This window comes from Pteropus alecto, unplaced genomic scaffold (assembly GCF_000325575.1).
Source record: "Pteropus alecto unplaced genomic scaffold, ASM32557v1 scaffold73, whole genome shotgun sequence".
Lineage (NCBI taxonomy): Eukaryota > Metazoa > Chordata > Mammalia > Chiroptera > Pteropodidae > Pteropus > Pteropus alecto.
Genome location: NW_006436284.1, coordinates 900,625 through 923,105, shown reverse-complemented (window position 1 = coordinate 923,105; position 22,481 = coordinate 900,625). Strand labels below are relative to the sequence as shown.

Genomic DNA, 22,481 nt, shown 5'->3' with positions numbered 1-22,481 from the left:
CTAGTAGTGCCATCTAGCATCATAAAGAAAATTCTGTTTAGCTACTTTGCAAAATGTTGGGAAATGTATTAAGTCAATTAAAACATTGTCTCCTTGATCCATTTACTAGGGGAAAATAAGCAGACAGGATCAACTGGTAAAAATGCACACCAAACCAGAAATAATATACCATATAATATGAATGACAGTGCTTTTCAGAAGAAATTATTAAGAGAGGTAACAGTGAGATACAGTTTCTGGTTTGCTACCTGTCATGCCACCAGTTTGTCTTCCAATTTAAGAAAACAATGGAATTCGAATAAATAAAAATACTTGAATACTGAAATATTGACTATGACCTAATTTACAAAATAAAAAGCAAGTTATTCAACGACCTTCAGTATTTTACTATGGGTAATAACTTGTGACACCTAATAAATGACTGAGATCTGCTTGTGTTTGGGGTAATGAATTTAAAAACTGAGATATAACATAATGGTAATAAAAATGTCACAGATTCAGTCCAGGATGGAACCAAGGACAGTTATCTCATCTCCTTAAGATGCTTCTTGCTGGTGATAAGCAATAATAAGATAGTAGATAACTCATGCCAGATACATTTCTTTCACAATTCAGATGGGCTCAGATGTGAGATATGGAACTTGAGTGGTTATCTTGGTAAAGAAAGGAAACCATGGGATAAGGACCAAGTTCCAGAGGTTGCTCCTATGAGAGTGGCCAGCTACTCAAATTCAATGTTAGAAGGCAGCTAACTTGAGCTCCTTTCAGGTTAGTGCCCAGGAATACGACATCAAGTGAATAGGACTCCAAAGGCAAATGGACAGTCTGGTCAGGAATAGGTAGCTTTTCAGACCTAAAATATTACATACTCTGAGGGTTAGAACTAGAAAGGAACTATAAATATCTGTCATGAAACTAAAGTGAATCCAGCTGTATAAATTTACCAACAGTATATCCGAAGACAACCCATACTCTAGCAAAAGTGATCTCAAACTCTTACCATCTAGGAGGCAGGATAGCATAAGGGTTGGGAGTATAATTCTGGAGGCTCAGTGCCTCACCACTTGTTAGCTATGTCATGTTGGGCAAATTAGATCATTTGTCTGAGATCCAGTTTTCTCATCTATAAAATAATGATGGTAAAGGCTGAATGAATAAAAACTGCACTTGGCACAGTTACTGTCACATAATAAAGAGTCAACAAAAATGTGATGATGTTGTTATTTTATTACTATTCTTCTCATCTCTGGTTAGATTTACCTCACAAAATAGATGGGTCTGTTAAGTACAGTTTCTTAGTTCAATTAAGCATGACTAGGGATGCCAGTCACCCACCACTAATATGTAAACACATATTTCCTGGCCAAAGAAATCGAGTAAGTAGCACTGCTGTAATAAATATAGGAGTATTTGTCACTGATGGATAAAGTGATGATAGTCTAACGCATTTTTCTATATAACACTTACATATGTTAACAGATTAAATGTAATCAATCAATTTACTTAATTTCTCCTCCAAACTTTAGATTCCAGTTTAACATAAGATATCATTAGCTGTCATAAATAGTTTTTGTCACTAGTTTTAATACTTCCTCTAAAATATAGATTTTGATGTCAGGAAAAATGAAATTCATCTCAAATATGTAATCCAAGCTTAAGCTAGTCTCAAACAAGAACTGTTACTGTTACTACAACCATTTCTCTTCCTCCTTTTTAACTTTACTTAGAGTTTGAATTACTATTAGAAAGCAGCTTGGTGAAGTTCTATATAGAAAGCTTTAATTTTTCAGCTTCTGAGTGAAAAATAGGCGCTAATCATCATGGAAGGGGTAAAAAAATCTGTCTTGGAGGATAGTGATTGAACTTAGCTTACTTCTTTTGCTTTTGTAGTTACCTTTTGTTTCTCTTCCAGATGTTTGAGCATCTGATATGATGCTCGAACATCTGGAAGAGAAACAAAAGGTAACTACAAAAACAAAAAACACTTTATTTCAAGCCAGATTAGTTCCAGTTGATTATACATATCCACCACTTTTATTTTTTGTGGCCAAAATAAGGAATTTAGGAGTCTAAAGGGGATTTTTTTTCTGGGATCCAGATTTAGACTGAATTGAGAATGTCTAATACAAGCCTTGGGGCCCTGAAAATTGGAAGATAAGGCACCATCAGCAGATATTCTAGAGTGTGAGAATCGTTGATTTGAACCTAGTCCTTCTTCTGTGATGGTAGTTACACAAATAGAATATAAACAAATAAGAATGTATTTTTTCCTTAATAATTGGCAGTCATTTGAAATATGAGATTTTCTTCTGGGTCCTGATAGGATGAGCACTTACTTTTAGAAATAAGAGACTTAAAAGCTGATGTACGTAGCTTCATGTAGTTCCGCTTACCTTCTATTCTTATTCTCCCTTGTCCCACTCCCCTAAGATATGAAAAGAAGGATAATAGACTCATTTCCAGGTGAATGGCCTGCTTGGATATGATTTTAGGATGTTTAGACACCTTTCATCTAATAGCAAAGCTCAGGGATGTAAGCCTGCAATACAAAGCTACAGAATTAAATATGATTTAGTCAGTTTTCCATTATCAAGAGTCACCATGGAATAAAGTAAACACTGATATTTCCTCAAGTTAGAAGCCCATTTTGACTGACTTCTAAATGGTCCTGTCCTTCTTACAGCAGTCTTAGAGGCCTATAGAAATACCAGAACAGTTTTTAAAAAGCATCAGTGAAACAGGTTTACACGACTTAGGTGAATGTCCAAACAGCTCAGACAGCTTATATAATTCTCAGTAACTCTTAAAGAAGTTAGTCTAGAATTGAAGGATAGCTGAATTTAAAATTGGTTTTCCATGACACTTTCTTCTCCAAGATTCATCATCAGACCACCAATTAACTTTGCATGGTAGATTGAATTATTGGCCCCGATACTTCCTCTCTTCCTATCCACATACTTATATATGCAACTTTGAAGTTGCTACCTCTAAAGACACTGCATTTTTATACTTTATGACTTTGAACTCAGTATTATCACTTGCTTTCACCAATGATATGTGGTCAGAAGTGACGATTCTCTTTTACATCTTGAGATTCTGGTATCATCATAAGAACATGCCTAAACTAGGCCACAAATTCAGAAAGGGTAAGAAATGCACAGAGGAGAACTGAACCCACCTGACAGCTTGGAGCCAAGCCTCACCAAACCCAGATTAAATCAGCTCAACCTCAGTTGACTTACAGATAGATATGTGATCGAAAATAATGGTTGCCATTCTATGTCAGAGTTTTGAAGTGGTTTGTTCAGCATCACTAACTGATATGCCTTTACTCTTAGTTCCTATTTCAACCTTTTAAACTTTGTTATGTCTCCTTTAATTCTTCTCATCTTTTCTCATGTTTAAGATTCAACACTATAATCTTTTAGAGCTGAAACAATTCAGGTCAAGCCAATAGGTCATTAAGAGTTTGTGTTTGTTTGTTTGCATTAAATACACTAACTATAAATACGTTGCACAGATAAATCAGACAATGTTTAAAATCATGTTATCATTATCAGTATCGATATTGCCTAGATGTATAAAAGTATACACTTTTCTAGTTTCATATGCTTGTATTTTCATATGATGCTCTCATCAATGGACTCTACGTATTTATGGAAGATATTACTAAGTTAACAGACTTATTACAATTTTTAATTAAGTAAATCTTAGAATTATACAATTTGAGTAATACTATGTAACATTTTGAGAAGTATAAAAGAGGTAAGAAACTCATCCAAATAATTTTTAAGGAAATTTAAGAGACTCAAAGCAAATAAGAAATCAATGTAATTCCTAAGGAAAAATGTTGAATACTGGTAATTTTATTTGATACAAGCTAAGCTTTAAGCAGTATAATTTCATTGTCTATAAGTGTTCAAAGACATAATCCTCATGACTTTCTAAACTGCATTCATTCAATAAACTTTAACTGCAAACATACTATTTGTGCTAGACACTGCAACATATTTGAAATTTATTGATACTTTGCACATATATTTATCTTTTTATATTCTTTATTTTATCATTGCATTCTAGAGAACTGTCCTTCAGAATATTTTATGTATGATTAGAAATAAAGCAGAACTCTCACTGCCTTGGTTCTAGTTCACGTGCACTCTTTTTCTGAACTGTTTTAAATTCCCTAAATACTCTATGAGACTGCAGTCTCAATTTTCTAATATATGCTCTACATTACTAATACAGTTGTTTTTCTATAACAATAATGTAACCTAGTCATTTTTAGGCTTAAATATTTAAATGACTTCCCCACTGCCTATGGGGTAAAGCTAAAATCTTTGTCTTTTTTATTTAAAAAAATATTAGTTTATTCCACATAACTTCCCAATTTCACACTTTCCCACTTTCTCCTCAATAAAGCATTCAAAATGGTAGCTGAAAAAGTTTCGAAATTAAACAACATAGGCTTAAGGACAGTAGGTAAATGTCTCCTTAAATTATATAGTTAATTAAATAATCTATACCAGCTTGAGAGAAATTTCTAATGATATTCAGTAAGATTTCATTTCCAACTCTTTTTTTTTTTTAAGTTGCTTGAAAGATGTCATTGTAAATTGTGGATGTGCAAAACAGGAAAATCTTATTGACCACCATGAGCGATTAAAACATAAATGTCACCTTGAAGGAAATTGAAGCAATGAATATAATTTAAGAGTGATGAATATAAAACTCTACTGATAGGTCCAAAAACAAACAAATTTACAAATATAGAGTGAAGGAAGGCTAATAGTACACAGATGAATAAAGTGTAGCTGATTTAGTTGACTGCTAACTTTAACATCTATCCAATATCTATCATGTATCACTTGCCCCTGTAGTAGATTTTGAGGTCAAAAATAAAATAAGTTATGAACCAGTGCTGAAGGATCTTAAAGTCTTGAGAGAAAATAAGTAGACAAAATGTAACATAATTTCTTAATAATCAAATTTATTCTTGCCTTACGCTAATAGAAATATAACATCAAAAATATAACGTAAAGGTTTGTTGTATTTTTATTCCCGTATTTTAGATAAGAAATGAGGTTTCACACATCTTGTAATTTGTTCAAGGTCACAGAGTTATGACTCGAAGCTTCAAATCCAGGTCTGTCTAACACAGGGCCTAAATTACTAACCATAAGACTGCCTGATTTTATAATCAGTTGTCTCTAAATATCTGAGAAATGAATGTCTTTAAAAAGGATTATATTTGTCCTATAACAGAGCATCTTATGATTATCATAAAAGTAATGTAATATAATTTGGTATCAGAAAATGTAAGTTTATAATTTATATGTGTCACTTGCTAGCTACATGACTGAACTACTATGTATGTCTTTGAATCTGTCTCCCTATCTATAAAATAGATATAATAACTAAATTATTCTATAAAGATGACATATAGATCAAATGATATCAAAAGAAAATATATAAAAGTATTTTGAAATGCATAATATACTATTAAAAGTTATTATTTTTATTATCATTGTGCCCATTAGAGCTCAGCAAGGATAAGTGGGTAGAAGCCATAAGTAATAATTTATGGACAACCTATTTAAAATCTAGAAGTCTTCAATGCAAATATGAGATTCTGAACTTGTATCAGTAGTGATATTCAAATGCAGCATAGATGTCAATTTGATTGGACTATTAGGGAAGAAATGTAGCCATCTGGTGGGTGTCTATAAGTTTTGAAAACATTTTATTTTTCTTCAATCATGCTTTGTTGAAAACACAATTTAAATGTATTTCTATAACATATGTTTCCTATTCTGTAAATAGGTTTTTGTTTGCAGGAAGCTTTTTTAGTTACTGTTACCTTTTTTTAGAGGCAACGAATTCATATATAAATCATTTCAAGGAAAAGATCTCTAAGGAAGATTTGTGGCTTTCCATTACCACTATCAAATGCTCTTACAGATATAGTATTAATGCCATAAATAATTTTTGTCATACATCTCAAAATAAAATCATATATATTTTACTTATTATACTCTCATTATACTTTCTTCAAGAGATTGATTTTGAGCTCCATAATAGTTAAAGATGGCATCAATTTATACTCTCTGGTGAATTCTATTTTATTTTCTTAAAATATTTGCTAGTTATGTTTTAAAGTATTAGTTAGTTTAGCATTAGGTTAAACTTTTAAGCTACATACTTTATGTTGGTTCCAAATACTGAGAAATAGTCTATTTACTGTATACTATTATGAAAACTTATATTTTATCTTTCTTACTTTCTGCATTTTTGGCACATTATAAACATTAGTTCATTAATGATAGATACAGATGGTGTCCATCTGGCATCCATCTTTAACTCTAAAATGGAGACATAAGGATACTCTGAAACATTAGACTTTCAAAATCAGATGTGATCTAACATCTCGAGGAAAAAGTTATTTGATCCATTCTGATTTTTTCCTCTTAGTCCTCATCTTATATTACAAACAGGCTAGAGGATAAATTTTTTTCTGAAAATTTTTCTGAATTGTATTTGTAAGTCCACAATGTTGTCCTATTTTAAGGCAGCAAACAAATATCAAAATCACAGTTATCAACAAATTCTCCATTTATGACTTCTCTCAAAACTCTCTTGGTAATCACCAACATTGGAGACATCTTCTGAAGATTTGTTTTTAGTGTATAGTTCTTTGCATAAGGAAAATTCAAGTATCTCAAACATGAGTGTAACTAAATTAAAAAGGATTATCACTGCTCCATAAAATCGCATCCTGCATTGGGTCCTAAAGGAGAAAAACAATCTTGTTGCTCATCAGAGTCACTAGAAATCACAATTATCATTTAAATTCTGTTGGGTTTATTTTCCCAAGCTCAAATATATCATGGCAATGCCCTTCAAGAATACTGTGAGCATTTAAGAAGGTTTCAATGCATTTTTTATGTTCCCAGAGGAAGTGTTAACATAAATACAAAGATACGCCATGCATTTAATAAGAAAAAGAGGCCTAAATATTTCAGAGAGAGAATTAAAAAAACAGAAACAAATACTTGAAATAAACGCTACCATGAAGACAATGTATAAGAAGCAGATATCAATATCAATAATAACTCTAGTAAGTTTAAGGATAATGATTTAAATAAATATCTTAAAGGGAAAAATGCTCTATTCTGTTGCTAATGTAATTTTTTTAATTGTCAGATTTTTACATATACTTTCTCATGTACATGTACTGATTTCTATTAACAATTTCACTAAATTTAGAGATTCTACTGTAGTTTGTATTTTTTTGTGTGTGTGTAGGTGTGCAAACACTTTAGTTCAAGTTCAAAAAGGCTAAAAGTTAGTCTTTTTATCCAATATTCCCATATCTCAAAAATATATATAGGCATAATGTTTTCTAGTCCTATATCATGTGATTTTTTACTGTGCATGACAATTATATAGTTTATTTCTTGATATTATCTTCACCCACCAAAAAACTTATGAGATAGTTATAAAATATTATCTTTAAAAACAAATTAAAATCTAAAAGCTTATTCCTGAAGGCTTGCATTTATTTACTTACTTACTTATTTATTTATTTATTTTATGCGTGGCTACCTTTGGTTGCCTTGCACAAATTGCAGGGACCTTATCATCTTACAATCCCTTGTTTTTTATTTTTTACACCTACAGTACCTAGTCTTCCTAGGTGGTCTCCCATCCAAGTACTAACCAGGCCCAACCCTGCTTAGCTTCTGAGATCAGACGGAATAGGGCTCATTCAGGGTGGCAAAGCCATAGACCTGAAAGCTTTTAAAATTAAGTCAATTACAACTTTTTTTTTTTTTAACACCCAGGAGATTTTATTTCACTTATAATTCTCTACTGAAAGAAACTTCTATTTTTCTCATGCGTTATTTCTGCAAGCTATTAAATGTTTATAATAAAATATAATCTATCAGATGACACAAGTATAGATGTATAAATACAGATATAAAATCATGAATTTTGGAATGTTATAAAATGAAGGAGACATTAGAAACAACCTGGATTTTTTGCACTAAAAATCAAGCGAAATATCTAAAAATTCTACTGCTATCACCTTATACCTGTTACAATGTTTATTATAAAAATATTTTTAAAAAAGAAAGAAGTGTTGGAATGGATGTAGAGAAAAGAGAACCCCTTGTACATTGTTGGCGGGAATGTAAATTGAGGCAGCTACTATGGAAAGGAGTACGAGGTTCCTCAGAAAATTAAAAATAGAATTACCATATGATCCAGCAACTCTCATTCTGGATATTTATTCAAAGGAAACAAAAACACTAACTCGAAAAGATACATGCATTCTATGTTCACTACAGCATTTTTTTATACTACCAAGACATGGAAGCAAGCTAAGTAGTCATCCCCTTATCCGTGAGGACACATTCCAAGACCCCCAGTGGGTGCCTGAAAGTGTAGATACTATCGAGCTCTATCATGTCTTCCACCCACAATTTTAATGCCTTGTCCATCTTAACTAAACGCTGTGGCTGTAACTTTTGCGGTTTGAGGTGCGACAGCAAAACTAGCACAAAATTCATTTTGTTCTTCACAGTTTCATACATAGAAGATTCATTCTTAGTGTAGAGTTAAACCACCTCAGCACATAATTCTTCTTTTTTTACTTATTAAGTTGAGAACTTTTACCTTCTCACGTGAACGAAACACCTTATGGCTTCTCTTTGGTATGCCTAAATTGCTAAGATCACTACTCTTGTGCTTTGCGGCCATTATTAAGTAAAATAAGAGTTACTTGAACACAAGCACTGCGACATCATGACAGTTGCCCTGATAACCAGGAAGGCTACTAAGTGACTAATGGGTGGCTAGAGCACACAGCATAGATACACTGAACAAAGGGATGATTCATGTCTCAGGCGACACGGAGCAAGACAGTGTGAGATTTTATCCCATTACTCAGAACACCATGCAATTTAACACATACGAATTGTTTATTTCTGGATTTTTCCATTTTATATTTATGGACCACTGTTGACCACAGTTGATCACGAATAACTGAAACCGCAGATAACAAAAACAACAGATAAGAGGGAGATAGTCTCTACAATGGAATATTCTTAAGCAATAAAAAAAAAAAGGAAATCTTGTGTTTGCAACAACATACATGGATGTTGAAGGCATTATGCTAAGTGAAATAAGTCAGACAGAAAAAGACAAATACCCTATGATCTCACTTACATGTGGAATCCAAAACAAACAAACAAACAGAAGAGCTCATAGATACAAACAACAGATAGGTGGTTGCCAGAGGCAGGGGATGGTGGAGGGGGGAAGGTGCAAAATGAGCTAAAGGGATCAAAGGTACAAATGTCCAGTTATAAAACAAATCATGGGGATAAAATGTACAGTATAATGATTATAATTACATATACTGTATTTTATATTTGAAAGTTGCTAAGAAAAAATCTTAAAAGTGTTCATCGCAATGTATGGTCACAGATGCTAACTAGACTTATTGTGGTCATCATTTCACTATATACAAATATCGAATCATTATGTTGTACCTAAAACTAATATAATGGTATATGTCAATTATACCTCGATAAAAAATCAAAGCAATACTTAAAACTTTTATTGTGGACAGCAGAAGTGTAGAAGAAATAGAAATAAATAAGCTGAATCCAAAACTTTGCTAATAAATGAAAAGAAAAGAAGCAGAAACACTGGATGTTGTTCTCACATGGGTCTGGGTTATTTTGGGGAGACATTGATTGGGTCCAATGCATACTCTTATAGGTGAAGAAACTAAGTTCCATAGAGGTCATATGACTTGCTAAAGCCCTACAGAAGACATGCAGTACATTTTTTCATTTATGTACTTTGTGCAAAGAATTGAAATATTAAAATATTCTGATGGAAGACTTAAAAATATACACACGATCATTTTTCCATTAGCTTGTACCTCTTTTCATCTTTATTGTACTTAGGATAGATAGTATCTTCCACACAGTAAGTATTTAGCAAATATTTATGAAAAATATAAAGAAAAATAAATATATACAGAAGCACTGGGTCCTTTAACGAACACTTAACAATCATTCCTAAACCTCACTGAATATTTTTTGTTAATATTGATGAACCTGGATTACTAGGAAAAGATCCAGATTCAATAAGTATCTCCTTTTTCTAAATAGATTTTATAGTATATTTTTGAAATAGTTTTATTTAAAAATAAAGTCTTTAAAGTTTATGCACTTAAATGTGAGAAAATTACCTTGAAAGTCCATTATTAAGTTTTTTTGTAATGAAGCCAGAACAATGAAACATTATGATGGATATGTTAAATAAGTCGTGATTTAAGTGATAATTGTGATAACTCTTTCAAGTTTGAGATACAAATAAGAAAAAATTCTATTGACAACTGGCATGCTATATATCACATCAGAGTTGGAAAACACTCTTTTGCTTTTTATTTTGGTTTTGGATCTTTAATTTTTGGTTTCTTTGTTTGTTTTCTAGTATAATACAGCACTTTATTTTTATTCAGTGGCAAGAATTTCTACCTACTCATAAATACTTACGATATGTAATGATTGATTAAAAAGTTATATCTCATTAGCGAGACCCTTATTTACCAAATATTTGAAATTAAAGAAGGGTATATTAAAGAGATAAAAAATGTGATTCAATTCTGAACTATAGTTTTATGAAAAAAAAATCTTAAGGAAGAAGAGGAAGAAGAGAAGAAGGATTAGAAAGGGCGAAGAAAAAAGAAACAAATGTCTGACCTCAGATTGTTTTAAATCAATATGATAATTATATGGAACACCTGGATAAGCATCATATATGAAAGAAAAAATAAAAAGCATGAAAGTAAAAAAGGGCTTTTTAAAAATATGATCATAAGCACAAAATAAGCTACCAAATAATAAAAAAAAAAGTTTTGTGCAGATGATTCCAGAATTCTTTAAAAGAATGGGCCCTGGAAGAAAGTTGCTTCATTCAATGTCCTGAATTTGACTTTTCTTGCTTGTATGGTCTTGGCAAGGAACAAGACATCTCTATACTGATTTTCTTCTTCCCTAAAATGGGATAATAACAATACCCAACTGTTCAAACAGATAGGAGGGTTAAATAAAATGATTATTTTAAAGTTTAAAAATGTTTAAATAAACAGAGCTTAAAATAATGTCTGATAAATAATCAGTAAATGTTATCAGTATTATTATTATGTAATCTTTAACCATTTTGAGATAAAAGACAAGAAACCTGTCACAGAATTAAGAAAGTTAGTGATTCAGAATCTTGTGCTCCTAACCCTGACATAGTTCTGCCTCCTAGAAACTGGAGGTAATAGAGAAATCAATCCAGAGCTTGATAGCAAAATGCATGCTCACTTCTTTATGAGTATTTGGCAGAAATGACCATGGATAGGATAGGATAGTTTCTCCATATCTGGTAGAATTTTTTTTATCTCATTTTATACGATGCCAATGACATACTTTGAGTTGTACAGATGTGCTAAAAGTGAACGGCTTCCCAAATCCAGAAGTGTAATCAAACAGAACCATGTGTCGAAGAATTTTACACATGTTTAAATGGTGGGTATTTCTTCTCCCCACACTAGGAGGTTAATGGTTTCACTTATATGTAGAATCTAGGGAACAGGTTAAAAAAATCAAACAGAAACAAGTTCATAGATACAGAGAGCATTTTGATGGTTGCCTGATTTGGGGGCTAGGGAGGTAAGTGAAGTGGGGAGAGGATTCAGAGGTAGAAATTGGTAATTACAAAATAGTCATGTGCATACATTTAGTTATGTTTGCACTATTTCCACCTGCTAGCCCTGCCTCTTGTGAAGGCCAACTATTCCTCTTTCTCAGAGCTGAAAAATGCCAATACTTAAGAGGTATCAGCCTGAAGTGGCAAATCTATGCTGAGGGAGTTTTACCATTGGTTTGCTCCCTCCTGTCCTGATCACGTGACAGGAGGGAAAGAAAACACGTGTATACATGTGTTTGCAAAAGTAAAAGAGAATGAACTTTCCAATTAAATGCCCTTTAGAAACAAATTTACCCACTTGAGCTTTGCCCACTGCCTGGGGCAACTGAAAATCAAAACAGGATGTTTTTCTAAGAGGAGTGGCTGGCTTACCTTACTTTCTCGTTATAAAGACCAACCACCCACCTGGATGTTACTATTTTGCTCCAGGAGAACAATTAAATTTCAATTTAGGGCCCTTAAATCTCCAAGCTTAAACGTCTTTCAAAAAACTTAACAGTTCTCAGAGACTTCTGACAACTGTAGTTTTTTTCATGTTCTTCAAAAGTGCCTCCAACCCCAAAATTGCTCGTATTCTTTTGTCATCTTCATAAGAATGACTTAAGGCCAGAGTTTCCTTTAAGATTAATTCCTAGCACTGTTTCTTCAGTAGTCTCTAACAGATAGTATTTACTGAACCTGTATAGCCCTTTCTGAGGTAAAAGTTATTATCTTCGCTTTATAGAAACAAAAAATTAGATATAGCAAGGGTCCTTTGCCTGCCTAAAAAGAAGGGAAATTAGGGAACCACACACACCTTTTCAGGTTTTTAAAATGCTGAAAAACTCCTAGAAGGAAAAACCCTTAACATTTATAATTTAGTTATAAGGTAGGGCTCGGGATATACTCTGATGTAGAAAAATAAATGATTTTCCTATCCTTTCTAATTTTTATTTATATTTATTATTATTACTATTATTACTGATGAAAAAGAGGTTCTATGGAAAGTTACCTCACAGGGTGATCTGACCATTAATTCCTAACTGGGCAGGTCCTGGTGGGTAGTCATGCCCCAGGCATACATGTTCTTTACTAAAAGGCTTCTTTTTGACTTAAGCCAGTCCTGTCCATTGTTTCTGTGCATCTAGGATAACACACCTTTGAAATTCCTCTTTTCAGACCCTGCCTTCTAAAGCTTGACCACCCTCAAAAGAGCACATAATTTTAACTATTCCACCTTGCTTTCTCCCACCTTTATGTAATATATTCCTTACTTCCTTTCTTAATTCCAAATGCATTTTTCAAAAAGCTATACTTTCTCTGAAGCATTTATCTTCGTATGTTGAGATCTTGCCTCCAGGCCTATCCTCTGACTCAAATTTTTATTAAAATTCTCTACAGGTATAGATGTTCTTGTTCTTATGTTGATATTATAAAAACTATTCCAGCTTTTGTAAAGGTTTTGGAGAGGGCCTTCAGGCTATGGCATGAAGAGGCTGACAAATTCTCTGTAAAAAACTGCTATAGCTTTGCTTAAGAAAAGCAGAAGTTTGAATTCTTCTTGCCTGGGATGCTGTTATTACTACTACCTACCCCCTTATTTCCTCAACCCACCCTGGTGGGTTAGCTCAGCTCAGTCTGCAAAACTGATAATTTTACCCAAGAGTGAGTCTGTCCATGAATACCAGCAGAAAGAAGCGAGAGGGGACAGACGAGGGATTGGAGGTAAGGCTTGAGGTGAAACAAGGAAAGCCTGCAGTTTTGCCAGCCTAAAGTTGCAATCTAGTTAGGGATCAATAGTGGATCAGCCAGAAATTTAATTAGAGATCCTGTACATAAGAAAGTCATAGAAGTACTAGATAAGCCTTGGGGGGCCAGAAAACTATGTATATATTCAGGGAGACCCAGAGAAATCCTGTGGAGAGTAAAAGCCAGAGCTGACTTCAGACCTGGCTGAATGTTGAATGTGCTCCTCAGCCACACACACAGATGCATTAGCAGAGAGAGAAGCCTCGTAGAGTTGAAATATTTGAACATAATCTAGCCCCCAAACCCAGGGCTATGCAGGTCTAAATGTGACCCTTAGGAAGCCAAGCTAAAAAATCAATAATAAAAATTAAAAACTCAGTAGACACATCAACAGTCACATTCCACAGAGGACAAGGATTCTACAATTTAATAACAATGTCAAAATATATGACAAAGACCTTAACCTGGACAAGAATTGGGAGGGCTTATGGTAAGAATTTTATGGTTACAACAGAGCTCTATGGATATGGCAGCCCCTCCCCTTCACTTCCTTTTCCTCTTTCTTTCTAAGAGGGGCTTCCTGTTCTTCTTAGCCTCCTGTGTGCACATGGCTGGCCACGTCTGCACTTAGCCAATTACAATTCTTTCTTTTTCCTGAATAAATCTTTTGATAAGAGAATCCCTAATGACTTTTGTTTGTGGTTGATAACAAAACTCAGAAACACAGATCAGGATCTATAGTTACAATAACATTTTTTTAAATGTTCCATTTTCGACAACAAAAAAACATGTACAAAGCATCAGGAAATCGTGACTCAGGAATAAAAGCAGTCAATAGACACTGACTCTTAGTGAGCCCTGATGTTGAGTTTAGCAGGCAAAGATTTCAATGCAGTTATTATAAACATGTTCAAATAATTAAGAGAAACTATGTTCAGAGAATGAAAGAAAAATGTGATGACAATGATTTAACAGATCCCACGTCTCGTTAGAGGCTATAAAAAAATGGAAGTGCAGTATCCATTATTATTTTAAGATAAAATGCCATTGAAAGGCTATTCGCTTTCTTGCTTATCTTATTTTTGTGAACATAAAAGTTCCCTTGAAACCTATTTTCCCAATACTTTGTTCATTTTAACCACAAATTTTTTGGCCACGAAGACTTTCAGGAGCATATAATTCTTGTGGTTGAGGTGGGAAGGCAAGATTCCAAAATTTTATTTGAAAATTGAAGCTATTTTCCAAGAAAGCAATTCTCAGGCTAACAAAATTTCTAACTCATAATATCATTAATGTTTTATCTATAGTACATGTCATCAAAGGTAGAAATGCACTCTAAAAACCAAGCCAAGATACTAAGGATACATCACATATAGTTCTCAAAGAGTAACCACCCCTTTACTTTATAAATGATGCCAAAGTCCAGAAAGTGTAAATGCCATGCTCATGTTCACACAAAGAATAAGATAATCAAAACAAAAATTTAGATTTCCCAATTTCTAATTCAGTGCTTCTAAGGTTATTCTTAAAACTCAGGATTTAGAATCTTTAGGATAAACACATTCGAGTGATTTACATTGTGGTTTTAGAACCCAAATATATTATAATTAATATTATGATAAGTATACAGACCTCAATGTTTATTTTTAAGTTAACATTTATTGAGCTAGGCACTATTCTATAATATTTATGTGTATTATTACATTTGATAATTTTATGAGATTTATCTCATTTACAAATAAGAAAACTGAGGTTCAGCGATGTTAAAATAATTCATACAATAGTATAAGAGTAGAGTTAATAATATTAATCACAACTATTTTCAGAATTTACTAGTTGTCGTGTCAGGAATTCTAAGCACTTTATACATATTAACACATTTAATTCTCATAACAAACTTGTGAGGTAGTCACTTTCAGTTTCCCCATTTTACGAATGAGAAAAAAATGCATGGGAAGGCTGAGTAATCTTCCCAAGGTTTCCCAGCTAGTAAGCAATGGTGGCAAGATTTGAACCTATGCAGAATTGAACTTAGCCAATATGGAGTTAGACTACAGCCATGCTCTTTATCTACTATTCTCACATTACTAAGCCGGATTTTTAGATTACTACTCTGAAAGGCCTGTCAAACCTCAGTATTATTCTAGTAGTTGTTGGTTCTCTCATGGACCCTAAAAAGCAGTCTATGAATTAAGTAGTTTGGAGTAAAATCGATGTATTCTAATATTAGATGCAGTGATAAAATACCTTGCTCTGAATTCCTCTAGCATCAGCGTCTATTGTGCTCTCTTGAAACAGTCGTTGCTGACTTGTTTACATAGACAAGTCTGGGATTCATTTCTATCTCCACTATATTATGGCTCTGTGTTCAGTTTGTACCTGTTAACCAAATTACTGAAACACTAATTTGCAGTAGTTCCTTTAAGAGAGAAAATATTTTCAAGGATGATTATTCACAAACATATAAGAAGCACAAGAAAAATGAGATTGCATTGTAAGAAAAAACTTTATCTTTTCTATAGATGTAATGATAATATTGAAGTGTATTTGATTATAATTTTTAAAGTTAAAATATGAAAGGAAAAATGAATCAGGGCACTATGAGGATTTTATTTATTATATTTCAAGTTATATACATAACACCCGTACTTCTAAAATTATTTTGGAGAATTAATAAAAAACAACAAATGGTACTGAAAAATGTCTTATTGGCAACTAATTTTATTTTGAAGGAAGAGAATGGTTTTCAAATACCATTTCAAGATACTTTTTCTTCATAATTTTGTGAATCTTAACCATTTACAACAGATATCAGATGGTTTTAAAGTATGCTATTCTTTTTTATTATAATCTATGCATTCTGGTCTATCTGTATTTGTCCTAAGATTCCAATATTTTTCCTTTACCATTTTTCAATTCAGGAATTCTTCTCTTTTATTTTTTTATTTATATTTTTATTCCTTTATATCTCTTTCCTTTGTAATTGTTTCTTTCCTCCCTTCCTCCCCAATTCTCCCTTCCTACCCAAAATACTGTGTTCCTCTTTCTAAGATTTTTATTACTTCTTAGTTATTTAAACTTTTCAGATAGCAACTAATATTGTCTACTGTGTTAATTCAAAGTGTTCACACACATGTAATTTCACGCATTCTCATAACACTATGAGATATATATTATTATTCACTTTTAATAATGAGGAAAATGACATTCTTTACAGTTAATTGAGTTGCCCAGAATCATTAAACTATAAGTAACAGAAGTAGATTTTTAACACAGGTGTCTGAACTCTAAGCCACACTGTTGCTACTACATCAAGATGGCAGAAAAGAGGATTTGCTCATTTATATTAACCTAAATATTTAATGACAATCTACTATGTGATCTGTACTTGAGAGATCCAATTATTCAATTTAATGTATATTGAGAACCTACTTAATAAAACTATACAATGCACAGACCGTGGGGCTAAAAGAAAATTAAGAAATTAAAATCTATACTCTCTCTTTTAAGAAGTCACAGAACAAATAGTAAAGTTATATATGCATCCATAAAAAGAAAATAAATGCCTAGCATTAAGTAAGTAGAGAATGATGCCTTTAGATAATGAAAGCCATGGGAATTTCATAGAAGAAGAGATCACCTGGAGCTAGAAGGTGAAAGAAAATGTAACCCAGGTGGACAGATCTGGATGGCCACTAAATGATGGTAGTTTGCAGAAAAGTAGAGAGTGCAGAGAAGACCTTCTAAGAAATGAAGTGGACAAAGATACAAAAGAAAATACAAAAGCATGTTAATGCAGTTCCAATGATCCATGAAAACATAAATAATGGTTACTACTGGGATGAAGAAATCAAAATATTAGAGCACTAAGTTATTAGAGAAACTATTGCTCAACGTGAAAGAATGCAGATGCAAAAGGCATAAATTACCCCAAGTGCATGCAACACTAGCCAAATGCAGCACAACTATTTTTAATCTGTAACAAGTTGACAATGGCACCATATTTGAAGCTTAGGATCTGGGCTGGTTGGTGATATCTTAGAGATCCAGGCCACAACCATTGAGCAGAGCAGAGCCTTGGAAAAGGTCATCGGAATACAGCAGTCCCCTTACCTGCTATTGCAGTTTTGCTTTCCATAGTTTCAATTACCTACAGTCAACTATGGTCCAAAAATATTAAATGGAAAATTTCAGAAATAATTCATAAGTTTTAAATTGCACACCATTCTGAGTAGTGTGATGAAAGCTCACACCATCCTACTCTGTCCAGCCCAGGACCTAAATCATTCCTTTGTCCAATTTTCACGCTATATAAGCTCCCTACCAGTTAGTCACTTAGTTAGCCATCTCAGATATCAGATTGACTGTTGGGGTATCACAGTGCTTGTGTTCAAGGAACCCTTATTTTACTTAATAAAGGCCTGAAGCACAACGATAGTGATCTTTGCAATTTGAATATGCCAAAGAGAAGCTGTAAAGTGCTTTGTTTAAGTGAAAAGCTGTGTACAAACGTATAGAAGAAAACAGTATATATAGGGTTTGGTGCTATCTGTGATTTCAGGCTTCCACTAGGGATCTTGAAACATATCTCCCGTGGAGAAGCCAGGACCACTGTAATGCAGAGAAGCAGAGAGCAGCTGTACCATTAACAGGGACCAGAAATACTCCACCACCAGCACAGGAATTTAATCCAGAACTGAGTATACCTCTCTCCACAATAGCAATCTATGAGAGAAGATAGAGTTGCCCAGGAGAAATCAGAGCTCCAAATCTGAGTCGCATGCAGATGTAGAGCCCAAATTCATACCAATATGTGATACAGAAAAAAACATACGGAGAATATAATATAAAAACTGGTCCTGACCTATTAACGCCCTTCCTGTACAGGGTAGAAAATCTTTTTATATAATTGAGAACAAGCAAGAAGGTAAAGGAAGAAATAGAATCCACAAAACAAGAACAGGACATCATTAAAAAAAAAAAAAAAAGGTTGATTTGGAAAAAACACAGATACGTCCAGGATTTAAGAAAGACATGCTTCCTTACCTAGAAAAAGCACACCAAAGCCAGCAGAGTAATATGAACAAATTAACTCATCGACATATCAAGCAATGTAATTTTCTTGAATTCTGGAAAAATACTTTCCCATTGTCTCTGTGCTCCTCCTCAGTGTTCTTAGCTTCTGCAAATTTTATTAGAAATACATTAGAGCTAATACTATCTGGAATGTGTCTTAAGTTTTTCTTCACTAACTGTATTCGGGGCGATAGCCTCTTTTATCTTCTAATTGACTATTCAGATGTATTTAGTTGACTCTTTAACTGAACTATTTAATATATCTTTAACAATTGAATTACTATATATTTAATTTTTTTTTTCAATTTAAGAATAGAATGAAAGAAAGACATTTTAAGGTATGCAGAGACTTTAAAAGTTTACTGGTAAAGACGCTTGCTGAAATAAATACTAAAGTATGTACTTGAACAGAGAGAAATTGAACCCAGAGGAAAGAATAACAAGAAACAATAGTGAGCAAGAGAATTAGGAAAATAAAAAGATAAATGCGAAAACTGGGTGAGGGTAGGAAATTATCTTATTTGCCAGTGTGTAATCAGAACCAAAAATTGCTAGGTAGTATGTGAGGTACTGTAAATATTTGTTGTTAAATAAAATAAGTATTGAATTACATAAATAACTGTATTTTAGAGTTTAAAAGCAAGGTGCAATGACATAAAAGGTGCCTGGTTTAGAAGGAAGTTAAACCACTCAGTTTCCTATACTTGTTAAGGGAAGAATATAAATATTGATCACCTTTAGGCTTTTTTGAAAAATAATGAAGTTGTATGCATTTAGATATTTTAAATATTTAAGGAAGGCCATAAAAAATGAAATAGTATATATAACTTTGAAACCAGAAGAAAAACAAAGGAAACAAAGAAAATGCCATTAACCTAATATACTCAGAGAAAAAAAAAAAGGACCAGAACAAGTCTAAATATATCAGCATTCATAAGTAGAAAATGGGTCAGTGTGTGGGTAAAGAGGAGTGCTGAGAGTCCTAATTTCTCTTTACTCTGTGTGTGTGTGTGTGTGTGTGTGTGTGTGTGTGTGAGACACATATGCTTACCCATGAAGGGGTAAAATGGGGAATGTTTACCTTCATTCCCTTATGCCTAGAGGGAGTTGGCTTCGACAGGACACAAGAAGTTCTCTTTTCCCATGGACTGAGTCATGACTGCTGCCTAGTGTACTGCCAAGTCACAATTAGGGCTAACTAACCATGGTGATGAAGGCAGGCGTGTGCTGCTGTTCCAGGACTGTACTGCCCTCCCAGTGTTTTACAGGTCTAGGTTTTATGAATATTTCTCTTGGATCAAATATGGACCATATGGACAGAAAACAGAGCGAGGGCCATTTTAAGTCCTACCCTAGAAACCCGCCTTGAGAGAGGAAGAGTGTGGGTGGCGGGGGGCAGCGGGTGGGGTTCAACCATGTTAGCTGCGTGGTGCGGACCACCAGTTAAGCAGAGGCTGTGGCAAGATTTCTTAGCCGGGGAAAGAAATGTATTGCCTGATGTTTGAGAGTTACAGATGAGAGATCCGGAATCTCAGATCCCAGAGTGTCAGCTTTAACCAGCTGCCAGAAGCAGAGAGCAAAATGACACCCAACTAAGGAAGACCTGCCCTATTTCATTCTTCCTTCCTCACTGACTACCCACATTCAATGCTTACAGTCCAAGCCAGCAGCTAGCAAAGGAAAAGTAGATATTTTTTCATCAAAATAAAATTTGTTTATTCGTATAAATACTGAGAAAAAAATAGACATTTGAGTAAAAAGCATTAATGTGGATTAAATTAGGATATTACATGATGATAAATGGAATAAACCACTAATAAGATACACTCATCATGAACTTTTGTGCAGTTAACAATGTGATACTGAAATATGTCAAATAAAATTAATAGCATTATAAGGGCAATATGAAAAATAATCTCCCTAAATCTTTCTTAGAAAATTATAAATCAAAAAGCAATAAATAAATACAAAGAACAATTGAAAAATATATTCACCTATCAATCTAATAGTTGTATGTGGGATTTTGTGTCCTAAAAAATAAAGAATACACATCTTTTTCAACAATTTGATATTTATTTTAAAAATGACAAAATGCGAATGTAAAAGGAAGTTTTAACAAAACCAGAGATATCATGCAGATAATGTTAATATATAAAATATGGTAAAAAGAAAAAGCTTACTATATTATCCTTGAAAATTCTAAATGAATTATGGGTTAAAAAGTAAAGGGGTTCAGAACAGGCCTCCCCAAGATGTGCCACTTTGGTATGTAGATTATTCTGAGCTGAAGGCAATTGAGACACCGCAGGCCCCCAAGATAAAATTTTACCTCTTTCTTAAAGTATTTAAATTGTAGCCTTGCCCATAATAAGTTAGTATCAGAAGAACTTTTTGTGACCTATCTATGAGGCAGGGCAAACTTCTAATTACTGACCATCTGCTCTCTTCCTATCATCCTGAGCATGACCTTTCTTCCCTTCAGAAACTGAGGTGCCCTTACCTTACTTACCTTTAGCTCACAATGACGCCTATACCTCATTTTAACTTTCTGTCTCTGACTCTCTTGCATGTGGGGTTCTCATATGTATGCATGTAGTTATCTTCTCATTAATCTGTCTCATGTTGATTTAATTATTAGACCAGCTAGAAGAACCTAGAAGGGTAGAGGAAAATTTCTTCCTCTCCCAACCAAAGTAATTAAGTAGAAAACTGTTAAATATCTAGAGATGTAAAATACTGGAAATAGTACAAATTAAATCTCATGGAAAGCATCTAAACAATTATTTAAAAGGAGATTTATAGCCTTAAGTAAATACATTAGGGGAAAGGGAAACATAATGAGCCAGCATTAAATTCAAGAGACTAGAAAAGAAAAACAATAAATTCAATGAAAATAGTAGCAAAAAAAAAAAAAAAGCAGAAGTTAATAAAATAGAAAGCAACACTAGAGATCGTTTTTTATGCTTAATCTTTGAAAATTTTAATTAAACAAATATCTGGAAAGATTGATTAAGGAAAAAAGGAAAAGAGCAAATATTACAAATATTACAAAGGAAAATGAAAGCATAACTACAGAAAGACATGATTAAAAATATAAGGGAACTCTATAATGTACTTCATGCCAATAATTTTGAATTCTTAGATGAAAAAAATAGAAACAGCCATTTAACTTATTTTTGGCTTATATTCAAAGCAGAATTAAATGTCAACTTCACTTAGGTGCAAAAATCCTAAATAAAATATCATCAAATAAAGTTCAAAACTGTAAATAAAAAATTATTACCAAGTGGGTTTTATAAATAATGCAAGGATGATTCTAAATTAGAAAATCCATTATTCTAAGATACTACATAAATGGATTGCAATGGAAACATTCTATGACCTTGTAAACATTTCCTATATAGCATTCAATAAAATTACTCATTTGTGATTAAAGAAACAACAAAAAAAAGTCTTAATCAACTAGGAACAGAAACACTTAAAGTAAACATTGCATTTAATGGTGAAACTTTAGAAGCATTCCCAATAAAGTCAGGAAGGATTCTTTGAGGTACTAATTAGACCAAAAAAGGGGGAAAAAAAAAAAAGGTTAAGAAAACTGGACTTAAGGATGAAATAAAGGGGCATTTCCTTTTCTCAATAGCTCTGTGAATGGACAGCCTACACTCAATCCACATACAGACTTTCTATTGATGGCAGTGGGATTAGAGTGAGGTTTAAGCACACAACAAGCAATTGAGATCTATCCTTTGTTTAAAAGATTTCCTATGCAAGATGTTAAAGAGGGGCAGGAGCTCTGTCATCCTGTTCGAGAGCCAAGTCCTCATGTTTAAAACCTTATGAACTCTTCGGGTGATCAAACTTGTTGCACTAATAAGTTAGGCAGGGTAACATAAGTCCTA

At 33.2% G+C, this 22,481-nt stretch overlaps 1 pseudogene; it reads right to left on the bottom strand.

Annotated features, from left to right (window-relative positions):
- Nucleotides 1–7,671: 7,671 nt before the first annotated feature.
- LOC112480243 lies at nucleotides 7,672–7,790 on the bottom strand (annotated as a pseudogene).
- Between the last annotated feature and the right edge of the window lie 14,691 nt (nucleotides 7,791–22,481).